Source organism: Hesperophylax consimilis, chromosome 9 (genome assembly GCF_061612785.1).
Source record: "Hesperophylax consimilis isolate HC1 chromosome 9, BYU_Hcon_1.0, whole genome shotgun sequence".
Classification (NCBI taxonomy): Eukaryota; Metazoa; Arthropoda; class Insecta; order Trichoptera; family Limnephilidae; genus Hesperophylax; species Hesperophylax consimilis.
The window spans coordinates 23993611-24013845 of NC_142844.1; positions in this window are offsets into that span (position 1 = coordinate 23993611).

A 20235-nucleotide genomic window follows, 5' to 3' on the forward strand; every position below is an offset into this window, starting at 1 on the left:
TATACTTGTTTAGTTTTACATAATTTAGATACGCGAATTAAATAAAACTCGATAAAAATCTACACTTTCTTTATCATACACTATCTTTCCTTAAGGCCTTCAACTCATTTTTTTTAGTCTGCTAATTTGGGCTGTAATTTCTTGATACATCAATAATGAATCAGATTCAATAAATCGGCGCACACGTACAGATATTCATTTTTATTTCCCAGAGGAGACGTTCCTCAGTAACAGATTTACCTTGAGAGTAGCTTATAACATCCTATACCAAAGCTCATACTACCATAGGAAAGGAAGTATTCATGAATACGGCGTTCACCCTTTACTATCCTCACAGTCCTCGCGACAAACACACGATCATATTTTCCCTACTGCTGCTTAGAATGTGAGATAAATTCTCACTGTATACTCTGGATATTCTTTGATAAATCGATATTCTTTGAAGTGGAAAATTATTAACAGGCATTTTCTCACTTAACGAGGCCTTCCATCGACGATTTATAATAAAATAAATGCTCTGCTAGTTACTCTCGCTCCACGCTTTAGACTTGTTATGACATTCATTTGTGCGCTGTGTTCAATTGGCGAAAAAATAGTAAATATGACGTGCGCTCTCGAAGAAAACATGCGTTTTTTCTCAGATTATCTTTTACTATCGATATTAATTATCCATTTGAAGGATTTCGGACGTATTATAATAAGTTTTCAAAACGTCTTGAGCGATCGTTTGCCATAATGTGTCAAATTTATAGAAACTAAAAATATGGGATAAACGCGTGAAATCTAGAAGGATTCATCAATACCGCAGTAAGCAGTTTTTATACTTTGAGGAAATGATATTAAATCAAATGGCCAAATCTAAAACCGAACACCCATCGCTCGAGTGGTTAAATGTAATATATTATTCGGGCATAAAATTGACAATTGTTCACATGTCACATCATCACGGAAATATTTGTGTTTTTAATAAATTTTTTCTAGTACCTTGAAAATTTAATTAATCCTTTCCACAAAACAAAATCGTTTTCAAAACAAAATGAAAACGACAACAAATGCTATCTAATGTACTTAGTTCCTTCTCAAATTCAAGTACAGTCTTTCAAGAAATTGTCAAGAAGGTAAAATACATAGGCAGGGTAGCGAACGTTAGCGGAGGTAGTTTATGGGTAGGGCAAGACTCGATGAGCGAACCGATCGCTTGCACTTATCCTGATTGTGCATTTAAGCAGATTGATGTTTCGGGCAGGATATATTGAGGGAAGTGCTTTCTGCAGAAGACAGGTAGCTACTTGCTATTTGATACTTATCCACAGTCTAACTTATTTTTTGGAAACTTTCATGCAGAAGCTCGGATAAGTTTTCAGGCAAGAACAGGTTTCGTTTGAGATTTCAAAAGATGCCCCGAAAGTTTCGCGATGAAGCATTTAAGCCTGAACGCGCAATAAGCTCGCCGGAACCCTTTCATCTGGGTAAATAAAATGACAAGGTTTTATATCATCCACCGCGTTTTTGGGGACGCAATGAAAGTTAAATTGGATTTTGGGGTTTGTTCGTTCGATGAACAATTTATTAGTGAAAGGAGCGGGCAATTTCAATGACATTTTTTAGAATCGGTAAAAAATGTCATAAATACGGAGTAAATGAAGACAATCTGTTTGCTAGGCGTGGTCATGGTGTATTCATGCTTATCCATGTTAAAGTTATTAGACATACCTATTCAAATAATATTGAAGAAATATATAGACTACCTTTGAGCTCTAGACCATCGTCAACTACAACGTTTTGTTCATGGAATTTGTGACAAGCGAACAAAGCTTTTGATAGTTTGCACACAAATTTATAATAGTTAATCTACAACAATAGCACTAAAAGCTCACGTAGCAACTTTTTGCCACTTTCTTCTAATTGTGATGGTTTCGAAAATATTGCTATTTTTGAGAGCTGGGAAATATTAAGACATTATTCTGTGAAAAAAACGGTTTTTGGCACTAAACTTGTACGTCACACGTTAATTAAGACTTACTAGCTCAGACCAATAAGAATTGTGGGTAAATTGTTTTTCGCTTTGTGACTAATATATTGTATCAATGTGGATCGAATGACACTTGAAATCATTTTCTTTTAAGAATACTACATTACAAGTAGGTCGGTACGTAATCAACATAAAAATTCAAAGTAAAAGTGTTACGGTTCATTGAACCGGAGTTACAGTCACAGTACAGTAAAGAAATAAGTATCTTTAATATTATCTTATCAAATTTATAATTATTATTAACTTGATTACAGATGTGGGGAGATTAGTGCAATCCCACATCCCCTGTATAGTTTTTCAGAATAAACAGTAATTGAGTGAATGCTGTGATTTTTGAGAGATACTAGTAAATGTAAAAGTAAATATAAATAAACAATTATGACTTACTAGCAGTTAAAAACCCGCTCCGCGGGTTTTTGCTGCTAGGCCCTGCGGGCGGCACTTAGTTGGGCTGCGCCCAGTTTAAGTGATATTAACAACAGTTACATTTAATAGATAGATATTAGGTCATTCACAGAGAGAGGGTGAGTATATATTGTTAAAAAACGGAACAGGAAGGAGTTAATGTATAATAACATGCTCAATTTAGGCATAATAAGAATGACAGTTGTTTGAATAAATTAAATTTTACGTATTTGTGATGGATTATTTCAAATGAAACACTATTATTGACTACATGTCTACAACTGATATTAACTGTTATGGTACCTAATATAATTTGCTCATAGGAGACTTGCAGTGCTTAAATATGTGTTACAACCGTCAATGTCTATAAGTTGAATCAATATCGTATAGTTTGTCACAACAATTAAAGATAGTTATAACAAAGTTGACTGAAATAATACATTATTACATATTGATTAATTGTACCCGTGTTTATGGATAAAAGAAGGGTAATTGTGCAATGTGATTAGCAGTCGGTTTAATTAAAAGGTGTGAATTTTACTCCAACTGGTGGTAATTCTTTTCCTAAAACTGTTACTGTATCTAATAAAGTTTAAAGTTAGATTATATATACACCTTCATCAGGAGAGTAAAAATCTATGTATAAAGGTAGATTATTACAATATAGCGCCCCTGAGGTAATATCTCACAAAAGCGGCGCCATGCAAATTGTCCAATTAATAAATAAATATAATGTTTACATTTTATTATGTACGTATGCATTGATATACAATGGAAATAGATAAAATAATGTTATCCGATTAAACTTTATTTTATTAAAAAACAAATAACTTTTTTAACTTCACTTTATTATATACAACCAATACATGTTTCATGAACGAAGTATACACCGAAGTCAAAAATTAAATATAGATTACAATTGGAAAAAAGAAGTGGAAGGAGGGGGGAGGGGTAAGAGTAGGCTGGGTTTATAAGAATTAGGAATTACAATATGAAAGACCAGTTAAGTGGGAAAATATTTAAAAGAGAGTTTATAAAAAAAAATTCTTGTTAAGTACATCTACTTTTATAAACATGTTCTCTTATTTCTAAAATTTAAAAATTATTTATTTGTGATGCTTTATATCCTGTGTGAAGTATTTTAAGACCTGAAATTTTTTTTTGCATATAACCATAAAACAATATATTCATAAGACAAATAACATTTAATAACGGTTATTCTAATAAATTGATAGTTGAAATACTAAATAAAATAATTAAACATATTATCTTCAAACGGTATTTTTACCCTAGTTCTTAAGATATAAATAAACAATGGCGTAGAATTCTGTTTGTGGATAACGACACTTCTAAAATTATATAAATATAAACATTCCTGGTACTATTCAACCGGCGTTTTACACTAATAACAGAATGAATAAATATATTCTTAATAATATAGATTGCGAAAATCAAACAAAAAAATCAGGAGTTTATAAACTCAATTGGGCTGGATTGTAATTTATTTTACAAAGGTAGAACCAATAGAAACTTTGAAGTCAGAACTAAAAAACATCTCAGGGTTCTAAATGGAAATAGTGAATATGAGTTTGCAAATCATCTTTTGAATCACACTTTCGATAAAAATTCAGGTCTTAAAATACTTCACTCAGGATTAAAGCATCGCAAATAAATAATTTAGAAATTTTAGAAATTAGAAAACATGTCAATATAAAATCAGATTTAATTAATAAGCAAAAAAAAATTATAAATAATAATGAAAAATGCCATTGCAAAGTAGAACTAAACTTCCAGAAGAAATCTTATTATTAAATGCTTGATGTTCAAGTAATTTTGCATATTTAAATATACGCGCCAGTCATTTGATTCGTTTCTTCACCGCCAGAGGGGCGCTCTGTCGGCCACCTAGCCGCGATGCGTATCGGGAATCGGCCATATTGAATTAACGCGTGCTTTTTCGTCAAACGTCAAACGTAATCACGTAATTGTGGATAATTTTCACTGTAATGTAATTAATCCAATGGATTATGAACTTTCTAAGACATATTTTCTTCGATATTATCCAAAAATTGTATGAGCAGAAACGATATTTTTTAAGAAATATCGTATTACATGTGGTGATTCTATTTCAGTATGAAATGGTGTCTTAATCTTTAAAGTCTTATTTAAACACAATTTGAATTTGACCAATCACAGGGCCTACACCGTCCAGACGCTGGAGTAATAATATTATCAGATTATAAAGGGCGTGGTCTTGAATGATTGATTTTTTTCACTATTTTATATTTACCTTAAATACAATTTAACCTTATATATCCATATAAACCTTCACGGTAGATTGGTCGATCGTTTCCGTGAAAACTGACCAATAATATTGAATTTGCGTTTCACTTTAACGTAAATGATATTTAATAATATAGTTTCAAATTTTTTTTTAATTTCGACAAAATAATCTGCATAAAAAACAGAAAGTGCATTCGTTAAAAACACTTAATATAAACCGGTAAAAAAAAAAAGTTTATATTTTACACTAATTCTCGTGCTATTTTACTATAAGTCTATTTTTATTAATAGACGTATTATAACAAAAAGTTGAATGAGATTTTTTTACATTAACAAAATAATTAGAAAAATAATTTGTTACAAAAAAATTAATTCAATGAAAATTAAAAAAAAAAAACTAATTTAAAAAAGACCAGTTAGAGAGGTCAAAGGGTCTCCCAAACTAGCCTTTCCCGATCTGACACGCCACGCAGCTGGTGGTCAGGCGCATCCTGTACACACCTCACCCGATGAACCCGGGCCCCCCTGCTAAGACACCAAACGCAGCGAACCACTTGGGATGACCTATGACAGAGGTGTAGGTTATACAATAAATGGTTTCCGGGGCGCCGATACAACAAACCCTCTTCCCAAATCTCTTGAATCTTCCTCCCCAGAGGCTGGCACTTAACATCTGTGAACTTTTAAAAAGTCTTTAAAAGCCTATTTTTTCCCTTAAGATTGAACCTTTCTCCCCAGGGACTATGCTAACAACTGAGTCGAATTGCGATTAGGTAGGACCGACATTTATTTAGTATATTAATTCCTAGTTTCCGCTTGGGAAGTGGGTTAATTTCCGCTTTCAAGATTTGCATTCATTCTTACGAAAACAAAAGTGAAATTCAAATAGGTGTACTTAAAAAGAAATAATTATAATTCATTCCACAAATCGGGAAAAGAAATCAAATTATCGTAACCAATTGAACACACCATTACTTCGTCCCATCGTCCTGTGCAGTTTGCGCTTTTTATCAAATTGAAAAAGTATTGATTTCTGACACGTATTTATTTAGTTTCCTCGGCATCCTAGATCCTTTGTTTTGAGTACACTTTGTTCTTTGCGATATACTTACGCAGAAAGGAATTCTCGGAGTTCTCTTTGTTATCGGGGACTGGTACCTACTCAACTCCTGGGTCCTTTTATTCTAGCAGCCTAGAGATTTCAGTGTTTGCGAAGAGCTTACAATAAAACGTTCAAGTAAAATGTCTACTCAAACTGTGCACATTTTTCTGTGATACCTAAACGGTTTTTGTGAGTTGTTTTTGGGCAAGGATATAGTTTTTGATACAATCTGTATTTAAACATTTGTCTACTATAAAATTTAAATTATTTCACATATTTTTATAAGCCAATGTTACTTCAAATCTTAGTCAGAGTTTCAATACACTTGCTTAGATTTTTACTTCTTGCACTATCATTAGCATGAAATAAAATATATTAATATTTTTTGACGGTTATGTGGATATTTGACAGTTTCGTATCTTCAGGTACACATATGATTTGAAGAGTTTAAGCAAACATTGTGCGAATTTCGTGAGACCGAAACGAACGATAATGGTTGCGTTTTTTAATGTAAGTACTTACCGCATAAGAGCATTCTGAGTAGATACTACAATTTATGGTAAGATGTCATACTATAATAATCACATTATTATTATAAGTTACCGTACGAGTTCTGACTCAAGAACAACTGCTCCCAACAGTTTGTAGACTAGTCACTAGTGAAACTACGTCATCCTCAATAGGAACTGCAGTCCATTATTTTTCTATTTTTTTATCAATGACCTTCTAACATAAATATCAGTATATTTTATTTTATTTTTTTGGTTAGTTTTAATATTTAAAATAAATTTCAATCAAATTTTGAGGGTCTACAAAAAACGCGTCGAATCATCGTGGTGGTGACCAGTGACGTCACCATTTTAAAAAGGCCTTCGTTCTTTTTCTCAACCGGCGCTGTATTTTGTAAGGAAGTGAGACATTTTTTAATTCTTAAGATTACCCGCTTTTAACGGCATCGTATTGAATTAAAGTGAAAAATAGCGTCCATAACCGCATCTGATAAATAATTTGCCGGTGTTTGAAAACATCCATTAAAAATATTTTATCGGTTCAAATGTGAATGTGGACCAGAGTTTCCAATGCATTTGTCCTCTAATATACAGGGTTTTCCAATAAGAGGTGTTATTTTGATATTCAATCGTAAAAGATCAATGGTTTCGTTGCTTGTGTGGCACGTAGCGCCGTCTTGTTGAAAGTAAATGTTGTCCAGATCAATACCATCCAATTCCGGCCATAAAAAATCATTAATCATCTCTCGATAGCGCAATCCATTCACCGTAACTGTTGCTCCAGCCTCATTTTCTAAAAAGTAAGGTCCAATGACTCCGCCGGACCATAAACCGCACCAAACAGTCACACGTTGGGGATAGACAGGCTTTTCAACAATACATCTTGGGTTTTCCGAGCCCCAGATGCGACAAGTTTGCTTGTTGACTAAGCCATCGAGGTGGAAATGGGCCTTATCACTCAAGATGATTTGCATTTGATTCACTCAAGTGAATTTTAATAATAAGTAGTTTTTACTTGTCAAGTGTCAAAAAATGACAGCTTCAAAAGTAACATCTACCGAATTAGCGGGCTATTCAATATAACACCTCTTATTGGAAAACACTGTATAAACAACAAATGGAAAGGTTTTCAAATTACCCACAATTTACTATACATCCACAATTTAACAAAATTCTATTTAAATTAGCATTGTTTTTGCATTATCTAGTCATTTCCGGATTTTCTCTTTCGTTCAGGGTTTATAAATTGACTTTTTTTGAAAATTTGCTGCAAACGAAAATCAAATATAGTGCGTTATCACAATTATTGTGAATATTAGTTTTCAATATGGTTGGATAATCAACAAATGCTCAGACTTCCTGAATTTTCCCCACAAAGGGCACTACACGCAAAAATCCAAATTCTTAAAAACCGTCCGCAATTCGGGGAGTACTCCACGAAGTGGCAACCCTGCTATGGATGTTTTAAGCCATAGATATATTTCTGACGTAGATTGGTAGCAGATTTATCGTACCAACAAAACGTTGTTTTTAATGAATATTTTTAATATTTTTACAGTTTCACCTTCTCAAACCTACCTTATACACAACATATTATTGTTATAGTTAGTTAAATAAGTTTGAAACATATCATGTACAAATATAAATAATTATGTGAACACTGTAAATATTATATAGAAATAAAAAAAATAAAAAAAATGTTGTATGTATTTTTAATTTTAAATGAATTATTTTCTCTTTAAATGTATTATTTAGATTATATTTTCATATTATAAAATGAAGTCCTCAGCACGGGCAAGCCACCCAGTGAAGCCTACATTACTGGAAAACTTAAAATGTAAAAAATATTGTACCAAATAAAAACAAAAATAAAAAAAAAATAAAAAAATAAGAAATTTAAAAAAATGATATGGCCATTTATTTGTTTTTTAATGACGATTTATAAATTCTACGTATAATTATTTATAATAAAACTTATTTATTCAGAATCAGAGTTTATTGAACTTAATATTTTTATATGTTTTTTAAGCCATAATATTATAATTCACTGCAGTTCCTTACTATGTTTCTAGGCTGACGGTTATGTGGAGGGTAGAGGGGAAGGGAGAGAAGAAGGTGGGGAAGTACCTATAAAATACCTAATAAGTGACTATTCAGATCTGGGCACCAAACATGGCTTAAGCCATTTCAACCAAAGTTTCGTATTTGAATATTGGACTTTCACCAGGGCGATAATGAAAATGTACCTCTATGGAACTGGCCGCAAATTTACTATGTATTTTTAATTTAAAATTAATAAATTGTGATTAAATACAATTAACTTGAGCGCACCGAGATTTAAATCCACGATAAGCGAAGAACAAAACAATTCAACCACGGAGACCGCCAAATAGGCCATTGGTATAGAATAAATACGTTTAGATACAAAAGAGCTATCCTGTCAAGAGTTTTTTGCTTTTTTAAAAATTAACTTTTATTTTTGTTGGTACGAACACATTTTACAGCGAATTCAGCGCCATTTGTTTCAAACATTATTGCATTTCCGCTTGTATGGTCAAGAGTAATCACACAGATGGATACAATCAATCATGGGTGGCCGCTACAATGGAATTCCCATTTAACACGGTTAAAGGTGTGCTTTGGTGTTTAGGTACGGGAATAAAAATGGGACTTTCGGTGAATTAGAAGTGTTCTTTTTCACAAGGGTACTATATCGATTGGATCATTTTGTTTGCGTTTCATTTCGCGTGGAAATCGCTTAGATTGCTACTAAATAATACTGTTTTTGTTTTTGTAAAGAGGATGGTCATTATTTGAACTGTTATCTGAATATTTTTAATTCATGAAACAAACTCCTTGTATATTTATTATATATTACGTTTTTTGTTGCATTTATAAATCTTTTGCTTAAAAATATCATGAGTCACTTAAAACACTCAAACGGTAGGAAATTCGTAAGGTTTTCCAGAAACACCAAGGTGAACGAAAGAATTTTCAGTTTGCAACCTTATTTTCATCAATAGCTATTGAGCACTGGAAATATCCTTGTAACTGATAAAAAGTAGCAGATTACTTATTTTACCTAAGTTTATTGCGCATTAAGAAAAAGGATTTCCTAAATAGGGGATTGAAACTTGGTGTAACTAGTTCATGGTAAGCGAGTAAACTAGTCGATGGTCAAGCGAAAATAATTAATATTTAATGAATCTTTTAGAATATTGCTAGCGCAGTCCCATGAAAAACCACGAGAAATAATAATTTCAATTTCAAAATAACTATTAAAATAATTTTCCGTGTATTTTATTATTGTGTGTCCTTTTTATTTTTTTAAAACGACATTTAAAGTCAAAGAAAATCCGAGTTCTAGAGTTCATTAATACCCACTAAAAATTGGTACATTCATGCGCATATTTTTTGTTCTAACAACTAAAGTTCTAAGAACTAATACGGGATAATATTAATCCCTTGCATGAAAGTTTGTCAAAATACCGGAGCTAGTTTGCGCCCGACGCAAAAGTGCATTCGGACTGAATACAAAAACGTGCAAAAAGCCAGAAACGAAGATAACAGCTTTTGTACAGCGCGGCGAAGTCAATAATAATAATACCTAGTGTCATAAGTTAGCCTGAACCGCGAGATATGGAACCGAACTCCGTGGCGCAGTGACTGGGAAATTTATCGTTAATATTTGAAGTTTGAGTGTGACTAAAGTTTTGCGGGAAAGATACTCGGATACGTCTGTACCTTTGGCTGACGATTGCAACTCTGGCCATAGATTGCGTATCTCTTGATTATCTTCTTTCCGCCATTTAAAGTTGCGAAACTATTTAAAGTTTTTGATTTATTTAATTCGACCCAATTCCATTGACGAGATTCATGACTCACATTGAAATCAGTAACTAGGTACCTCACAACAGATAACGATATGTTTAATTTGACCCGATTCCATTGCCAAGATTCATGACTCACATTGAAATCAGTAACTAGGTACCTTAGAACAGATAACGATTTATTTCATTTAACCCGATTCCATTGGCAAGATTCATGACTTACATTGAAATCAGTAACTAGGTACCTTAGAACAGATAACGATTTATTTAATTTAACCCGATTCCATTGGCAAGATTCATGACTTACATTAAAATCAGTAACTAGGTACCTTAGAACAGATAACGATTTATTTAATTTAACCCGATTCCATTGGCAAGATTCATGACTCACATTGAAATCAGATTGAACAGATAAATTATTATTTAAAAAAATTTTCACTGAACCCAGTTTATCCTTTGTTTAGTTAGATCTTTTTTAGTAAATAAATCAAATTTTATAATTCAATGTTTCCTCCGTGTAAGGTTACAAGATCTTGTAAAAATAATTTTTTACTTCTATTAATGTTCCGGTGGTGATCGTTTTATGAACCTTCACTGAATTCCTTTGAAATGGGGTTTCTCTGAAGAATTTACTTGAAGAATAATAATGCTTCGATAAATTTGAACAACCTGCTAAACTACATTTTTTCAGCTTAATTTCAAAGTTCATTCATCCGTATTTTATTTTCGTTATAAAACTGAATTTTCAGCATGCCTTTTGGTTGACCTTTTCATCACAGTTTCGATAGCGGCTCTATTACATAATAATCTGTTTCGCTCGGGTATAAAGGTGAAAGAAACGTTAAGACACCTATAGGAATATATTTATGACTAAGTACTCGCCAGTTTGGGGTGGGTAAACAAGTCAATAAAATTACCACTTGGCCCTTACGTTTATTTTCCTTTTATTTTTTCGATGCGAATTTCTCAGAACAAAAGATGAATAGGACCCTTAAAAAACGTGGTAAACATCCATTAAATTGATAGTTAGATGGAAAAAAAACTTGCCACGTTAGTTGTAATGGTAGGAAGGTGGATATTGGCTGAAATAAAAACGTGAAAATAATACATTATTCCCTTGCTTTGTGATTGGCTTGAAACAGGCGCTTATGGAAAGAGTTTAGTTATTAACGACTCAATTGCTCTTCGATTGCTTAAAGAATAATTATCAAAAAATGGTAAATGGTTGAAATCAGCCAAATGAACTAATTTATTTTAAGGGCAGGGTGTTTTTATCTTAATTATTAACACTTCAAAAAGCTGTCCAAATGCTAAGAGTGCCATAAAGGATATTGTATTTTAGAAAAATTAAGTAGTATTCACTGACCTTAGACGTTTTTGATGTCATAAGCGATGCAAGTAGACGGTGAAAGAGAACCTGTTAAAAAAATGATAACATGCCAATTTTCTGATAAAATATTAGTCATTCAGAATGTATCGAGAACACGTGTACTTTTCCTAGTAAATATCTTGATGGAATGCGACAGTATCTTTATTTGTATGAACACTTGTTCCGCCGTCCTCATGAAACACTCGCTTTTTAATAAATATTTTGTTAATATTCTCTGTCAATTCATTCGTTGAAGTCTTGCAGTCCCGTTTTTACTATAAAAACGAATAATTTGACCTGGTTTTAAAATTATAACAGTATTTTTTATCATAAAATTTTCACCTTGTATTAATATAAAACGTCCAGTGTCAAAAATAACCACTGGAGCGATTTTTGGCCTAGTATGTCAAGTTTGCAAAAACGTTTTGAGCGATCGTTTGTCATAATATGCCATATTTATAGAGCCTTAAAGTATGAGATGAACGGCGAAATCTAGGTGGATTCATTGGCTATAAACGTCCTTAAGCAGTTTTACATGATTACATATTAATATTTTAAGGGATGGTATTAGTTAAATAATATGGTAAATGCATATATATATGACATCAATCGATCGAATGGAAGAATCCAGGCATTAACTAAAAGTGTTGTATTTCTTTCCTCTTCTGTTTTCCATTTTCTTCCTGAAGGTATAAAAGCCCTCGCTAGCCAAAATTCCTAGACCCTAATCAAACTCTACAAATGCATTGCCGTTATCGCGGATCGTTATACCGCTCCATATCGTTAAAGCGGCGTTATTCTTGGGAACTTTGTACATCTTATAACTTTCGTGTTTGTTCTGCTCAGTCAAACTTAAAACTTTACTCTTCTTCTGTTTATTTGGCTCCCATCGAACGGGTTATATTACAAGTATGGCACTTAAATCTAACTAGCCATTTGGTTATTAGGGGATTCTTTAATGCATGTTTGGAGAATGTTTTTTTAAAATTTTACCTAAATTGGTTATTTGATGTACAAAATTTTTGGAGGTTTCATCGAAAGCTTTCAGGATGGTTTTAAGTTAAATATTAACAACATCTTTCCGTTCTCTATATTTATTATCGAATTATCTACTTTCTGTGTTAGTGGTATCTTCCAATAATAAATACACTTTAGGTGCGAAATTTACAAGGTAAAATAAAATGCAGACTTTTTGTATATTTTTGTTTACACACCAATACTCTAATGCCCTTTCAGCTACTTAGCCGATCCGATATAATGTTTCATTCTAGTAGGCATCACCAACTTTATAATAATGTTATGTTTGATGCGTTCTTGGTTATGTAGTTACGATCCATTGCCACTAACTCAGATGTCACAGGTTCAAATCCCTGCTAGCTCAAGTAAATTATATTTTACAAATTTTTGTTAATCCATGATAATTTATTAATTTGACATAATAAATAGTTTATTAGCGACATGTTCGAGAGTGATTGATACTTTCAGTATCGCCCTGGTAAAAGACCACTGTACAAAATCGAAACGTTGCTTGAAATGGCTCTAGTCTTGTGTTTGGTGACCACAAATAAACAGCCAGGTACTTTCCAACCTTTCTCTTCACAATTTCCTTCACCTGATGGAGATACATAGTCTTACTTACTCCATACTTCATTTTTGTAAAATTCACTCAAAGGGATATTCATTACAATTTTATTAAATCCTTGAAGTTATTCTTCTTGCTTTAGGGATATAATAACACTGTGAAAAGATATCGTAGTAAGTTTGATATGAATTCTAGAGACCTTTTATATCTTAGTTTGGAAGAGAGCTTATTCCAAGTTTTAAAGCCTGCCACTCCGATAGCGCGATCTTGGCACTTAGTATCCGTACTGCGTTTTTGATCCTCAAACCATCCAGTACCTGATGACGTTGCTGATATAAGTTTTGACGGTCATCAATGTATGTATTTTAAGTAATACATTTCAAATATATTTTAAGTTAAAAAAATCATAATTTTATAATTATCAATAATTTATAAATATAATACTTACTGGCAGAGGCCTCCTAAGTAGTTATTATAACTATATTGCTCGCGGTCAGAGGTCTCCTAGGTAGGTATTATAAAGCGTTAAAAGAAATAGTATGGTATGCTATGGTCAATAACTTTGCATAGTCGGTTGATGTTTCCATCATCCACCATGTAAACGGAAGCTTCTGAGTTTAATTCTAGGTTTTATTTCAATATTTCTTCAATGTTATATAAAAAATATTTTATTTTATAACTAGAAATGTGTTTATCTTAATCTTATCTGACTTTCATGCATACAATTGAAAACTGTAGCATAGTTGAAATCAAACTATTTCGTAAACTTCTATTACTACAAAAAATTTCAATTTGTCACTATCGAACTAGAATCAAATTTAACCCTATTTTAAATAGAAAAGCATTAAACAGAATAAAAAGGATTTTTTTAGTAAAATACTTTGATACGAGTATTTACAAAGCGCCCTCGTTATTTATATATCTCAATCTCATTGAACCTAAGTTTAGTTCTCTGAAAGGGAAGTGAAAGTTTACTCACTAAGAGCTATTAATGCACCTGCAAACTTACTTAGCGTTTCTACTGTATTGCCCTCATTGATAAAACTTATTCCGCTCGTGTTCTACCATACCTTATTCACACTTTTATCTTATTAACCGATACTTCGAATAAAATAAATAAACTGCCTCCACATTCGTTTTTCCCTGGAAGTATAATTTCTTACCATTTAGGCTTTTAAAAATTTTTACCCACAAGTCCCAACGGAAATTTTGAAATGCATCCGAATTATTTTAAAAAGTGCTCTATTTTTTTGAAGATGTCGTAAAATAATACCATTTTAGAAACAAGATAAAAAATATCTATAAGACGTTTGTATTTGAAATACTCATTGATATTTCTAAATAATTATATTTCAATATCAAACATGAAAATTTTAACATAAAACTCACCGAAACACTTAATAATTATTTTTTGTAACTTTCAACTGTCAATGAAAAAATCCTGACATTTTATAATCACACAGTTAAACAATTTTTAAAAATTTATCAAAGGAATCAAGTATAAATATATTTTTTAAATTGACAAGAATAACTATTTGTCTTGCTAACGACTAACTAATTACATAAGAATACTTCAAAATGTCCCTGAAGTGTGGCACTGTGCCCTCTGGTTGGAAAAAAGCGGTTATTCACCCTATTCCCAAGAAAGGTGACCGCTCCAACCCGGCCAACTACCGCCCCATAGCGATCACATCAGTTCTGTCCAAAGTGATGGAACGTGTGATCAACGACAAACTGCTCATATACCTCGAGAAGAACAAAATTATCAACGACCGTCAATATGGATTCCGGCGGAACCGCTCGTGCGGTGATCTTCTCGCGTATGTGTCGCATGTTTGGGGGCGGTGCCTGGAACGTCACGGTGAGACCCAAACGGTCGCACTAGACATATCCAAGGCCTTTGACCGGGTCTGGCACCGAGGACTTGTCAACAAATTGCCTTCTTACGGACTTCCCGCATCCCTGTGTACGTGGATTGCTGACTTTTTAAGGGATAGGTCGATTCAGGCAGTTGCTGACGGTTTTACCTCATCCTCACACTCTATAAATGCTGGCGTCCCACAGGGATCGGTTCTGTCTCCGACTTTGTTTTTGTTGCACATCAATGACCTTTTGAAATGTGCACCGATTCATTGCTACGCGGATGACAGTACAGTTCATGATAGCTTTTTGTTTGACAAGCCCCCAAAGGGCACACAAACTCCAACGGCTCGGAGGGCTTTGAAGCAGAGAATGGACGGTTATCTCGAGAGTATTTCCTCCTGGGGTAAAAGTAATCTCGTCGAATTTAATGTTTCAAAGACCCAATCCTGTCTGATTACGTCTAAAAGGGATCTAAATGATAATCTAGTCTCCTTCAATGGAAGCAATCTTCCGAACAGGCCTTCCATTGATATGCTTGGTGTAACTATAAGTGACCAGCTCAGGTATGGGGGCTCCATCGAAGCCAGAGTAAAGCTGGCCTCTCAGAAGCTGGGCGTACTGTACATGGCCCGCAGATACTTCAATAGTACACAACTGCTGACCCTGTACAAATCGCAAGTGCGCCCTACTGTCGAATTTGGCAGCCATCTCTGGTCCGGAGCCCCTAAATACCTGAAAAAACCCTTGACTCTGTGCAGAAACGGGCGGTCCGTTTGATAGATTCCCCAATCTTAACAAACGGACTGCAATCTTTAGAGCACAGGCGTCAGGTAGGTATGCTGTCCTTGTTCTATCGGTATTACAATGGAAGATGCTCTGAGGAACTAGCGTCATTGATCCCTTCGGCATCGGTGCGTAGTCGGGATACACGCCAAACGCGTGCCCAACATTTGTACACGGTTGACACTTGTCTTATGAGAACGGGTCGCTTCTACGATTCGTTCTTAAGTTCAACAGCTCGGCTGTGGAACGAACTGCCGGCCTCTGTGTTTCCTCCTTCCTACAACATGGGACTCTTCAAGACCCATGTTCACTCCTTCCTCTCCACAAAAAGACCCTTCACACAGCATCCCCAAAGATGACATAGGCCCTGAGGGAAATTATTTTCTTCAGGGCCTCCTGTGTGGAGTTAATATAAAAAAAAATAAAAAATAAGCATTATAGATCAAAATAATAAAAGACAAAAATACTTTTATATGGTATAAAAGCCTATCTGTCCTTCAGAGGCTCAAATGGAACTTGAAAAAGCTTTTCTTTATTCGATCAATGTTGGCAATAATCCATAAAATGGGGTACATTAAGTCAGTGTAGTATATTGAGTACAGTGCCTACCATCGAATCAATCCAAAATTAAATAAAAAAAAAAACAAATAACATTTACGAACTTTGGACAATCAATCAATTTAACACAACTTGTTGTAATATATACTTTGAATACTGATGAAGAAACCATTGGTTTTTTAAACATATTGATAACTTTTATTAAAATTCAAATTTTTTATTTTCATTTATTTTAATTGAAGCCACGAAGCGAATTTGCAGTATTGAAACAAAACAAAAGCACTTTGTTTTAACCACTTTTTTGGTGACACAATGTGTATGATTTGAATTTTATATTTTTTTATTTTTTATATATACAATAATATTATTATTGGGTTTATAAAAACAGTTTATTTTTAAACAAGTTCTGCTGTGTAATTATTATTACGCGTGACAGCTGTTTCGCCCTCTGAAGGCATTATCAAACTGTGGGTAGCCCACTTACAGACGATAAATTTATATTATTTCTAGGTAGGTATTTTAATTTCATTTACTGATTTCTTAATTGATTTCTAAGTAAAATATCAAAAATTATTAATGGTTATTACCCCAGCAAAGTTTCCCCAATTAGTGTAATGTTTAAATTTGACTGAATGTCTTTATGTTAGTTATTCCCAAACGATGACTCATAGGGTTATTTTAATAGCATAATTAAGTACTTCATAGTGCACTCATATTTGCATTAGGTTTGAAGATATCTAGTAGGGGTGAACGAATTATATTTGTTTGTTCATTAATTAGAATAGCTTTTGGATTATTAGAGTTTTTGTTCATTTCTAACTGCTCTAAAAGATTCAGTTTACGGCCTTTATTTTGTATGTGTAACGGAGTTGGTTTATTATTATCATTAAGTGAGTGATTTTCATCTAGGAGATGTTTGGCAAATTGAGATTGTATTTTATTATTATTTTTAAAAGATCTTATATGTTCTTTAAACCTAGTGTTAAAGGACCGGCCCGTTTGTCCAACATAAACAGCGTTGCATTCGTCACACTGGAGTTTATAAATGCCACTATTTTGTAATTTGAGTACCTTACTTTTTGAGTTTTTAAGAGATGATCCTAAGTTGTTATTTGTGCGGAAGGCAATATCTAAACCACACTTTTTGAGGACTTTGGCAATTTTATTAGATGTCTGTCCGATGAATTCTAATAAACTGTTTTTATAAACCCAATAATAATATTATTGTATATATAAAAAATAAAAAAATAAAATGGAGTTCTACAAATTAAACTTAATAACAATAAAAAAAAAAAAAAAAAAAAAAAAAAAAAAAAAAAAAAAAATAAAAAAATGAATTTTATATATTTTGTTACTAATTTAATATTAACGTGTAATTGGTCAAACCACTAATCTCTCAAAACATTTGTCAAATTTTTGGGAAGTAATATTCCTTAACATGTTGATTTTTATCATTAAAACAGTGGTTAAAACTTAGTGGTTGTTCGTGACTTTTGCTTGGAATAGAGTGCAAAGTTTGAAAATTTCGACGATGAGTCCGAAACGATTTTTTTTTTTCGTTTTTTTATATGAAGATTATCAAGAAATTTCCGTTTATTAGTGTGTTGTACCGATTTCTTGGATATCTTTATATAGATAAAATATATATATTTTTTAAATACAACATCAATAATACCATTTTTAATATTAGCACTGTTGTAGCCAAGAATTACGAGCTGCCACTATTTAAAACTAAGTGCATCATTATTACTATTTGTATTTTGGTTATAATCATCAAAGTATTTTGATAATTATTTGAGGAGAAAAATTACACTTATATTCGGTTTATTTATATAACAATTTAATGTAAATCATCTTTAAATTAAAGTGATTTCAAGCTAAACAAAAACACTATGCTTACACGTATGGTATCTTATGGTCAGACCTGCTCGCAAAACTAGCATTTTGTTTTTTTCAATATTATCTTCATCATTTCGATATGGGCACATTAATTGTTCCACACCTTAGAATATTCAACAATACCTACCCAGCCTAACAAGTATGCAATTGTACTCCACACAAAAGTACTGACAGCCTTACCTATCCATTTAAATACCAAACAGTTAGGATCCCTAAAAGTACCTAAAGTAGTCAGTTAGCACGCAACAAAGTCCCAGTGGGTTAGCGGGCTATGGACTGGGTGACTCCCCTCTGGTCACCTATAGTCCCACAGTCCTACATAGATTGGTAGAAAAATCCAAGTCTCTGACGTAACGGCATGGCAGCGTGGTAAGCCTATGATGCAAAACAAAAGAGGATTGGTATATTTTTAAGTATGGAAGCTGTCACATTAAGACGAGCTTTTGATTCTTGTACAGAGATATTGCTATTGGATAACCTAGAATTTATTCAAATATTGTAACACGCAGCTGCAATTGGGTAAAATGAATACCATTAAGACAACCTACCACAATAGACAACTCTCAAACTAAAAATGTGAAACAGAAAAAAAATACGAATCTTTTTCGGTGATTTCTGTTTCGCATTTTTTGTTTGAGAGTGGTTAATATTGTCTTCGATGAGGAGAATTTTTTTTAAACTTTAATACATATCAATAATGGCGCTGTAGAAATTTACAAAATTTGATAATAATTAATATTCCAGTATTAATCTAAATATTTTGATGCTAAAGGAGAGCTTTTGACAAATAATTTTAAACATGAATAATTTAATTAGGTGTGTCATTTCAAAGTGTCGCTGCATCCGAAAATGCCGCATGATCTAAGTGGTAAACACACTCGTTGGTAGCGGTAGGCGTCGCCATGGAAACGGCCAGGGGCGCAGGCGCGCCCGCCCTCGGGGGGCGGACCGCCCTGCAGCCTGTTGAACTGGAGACAGTCGCCCACAGACCGCCGGTGCACGACCACTGAGCGCCTGATCTTCCGCCCACAGCTCGCTGTCAAACAAACTAGATCTCATCTCCCGACTTCTGACTCCTGATACGTCAGACTAACTAACTTATGAGCCGGTCCGTTCCATGCGTAGATTGTGTAGCCTGCGCTAAACTCCGACTCGCGAAATCCCAGTCTCTCTGAGACCACTTTTAATCGCTCGGTCAGCTGATGACTTAGTGACGTTTCACCTGTGATACGTAACTCAATTAATCTTACCTACCTAATTGATCATTGATAAAATCGACTTAGAAAAAATCAATAAAAGTACATACCACGTGTATGCAAAACTGAAAATTATTGAAAACCTTTGACATACTGCAGGGGTCGTTCATAAAAGTCCTTACTAATGTTTTAAAAATAAAACGTTTTGCCTAAAATTAAGTGCTCTAATTTTACGTAATTCTGTCTCTTTAAATAGTTGAACCGAATTGCATTTAACTAATCTAGATTACTGAAAGACTTTAGTTGCTCGTAGGTTTTATAATACGAAAGCGACGTCAATTTGAATCTCTCTATTAAGAAAAACATATTGTTTGAATAACGAACGCGGACGTTGAAGCTGATTGGTGGAACCCGTCGGCCAGCCCATACTAGTAGCGGAGCACGAGTGGTCCTTCCGTCCTTTTCATCAGTACAGAACAGCGCAGAGGGCATCCCTTTCTTCTATGCCTACGTTGGAATCAGGTAGATATAAGAACCTTATTTCATCCCCATTTGTAGGTTATACCCGTAAACCCCACATTCCATGAAATTTCAGGTGCTTTTTTTCTGGCAAAACAGACATAATCGTAAATTTTCAGATTATTTTGCGTAGGGAAACAAAACTACACGATTTTCCTTGTTAAAACATCAAATTCAAAACTGCATTTCATAAAATTTTAGGTGATTTTTTTCGGAAAAATAGAAATAATCGAAAAATTTCCAGTGTATTTTTTTGCAGGAATTTGCAAAATGAATTTTTAGTTTTTTTTTGCAAGATAACAATA